The following is a 328-nucleotide window of genomic DNA, read 5'->3' on the forward strand; positions in this document are numbered from 1 at the left end:
TATATATATATATATATACACACACACAGTACAGAACAAGAGTTTAGACACACCTTCTCATTCAAAGAATTTTCTTTGTTTTCAAGACTGAAAATTGAGGATCCACATTGAAGGCATCAAAACTATGAATTAACACATGTGGAATTATATACCTATCAAAAAAAGAGTGAAACAGCTGAAAATATGTCTTATATTCTAGGTTCTTCAAATTAGCCACCTTTTGCTTTGATTACTGCTTTGCACACTCTTGACATTCTCTTGATGAGCTTCTAGAGGTAGTCACCTGAAATGGTTTTCCAACAGTCTTAAAGGAGTTCCCAGAGATGCA

Source organism: Cyprinodon variegatus, unplaced genomic scaffold (genome assembly GCF_000732505.1).
Source record: "Cyprinodon variegatus isolate N-32 unplaced genomic scaffold, C_variegatus-1.0 Scaffold84, whole genome shotgun sequence".
Lineage (NCBI taxonomy): Eukaryota > Metazoa > Chordata > Actinopteri > Cyprinodontiformes > Cyprinodontidae > Cyprinodon > Cyprinodon variegatus.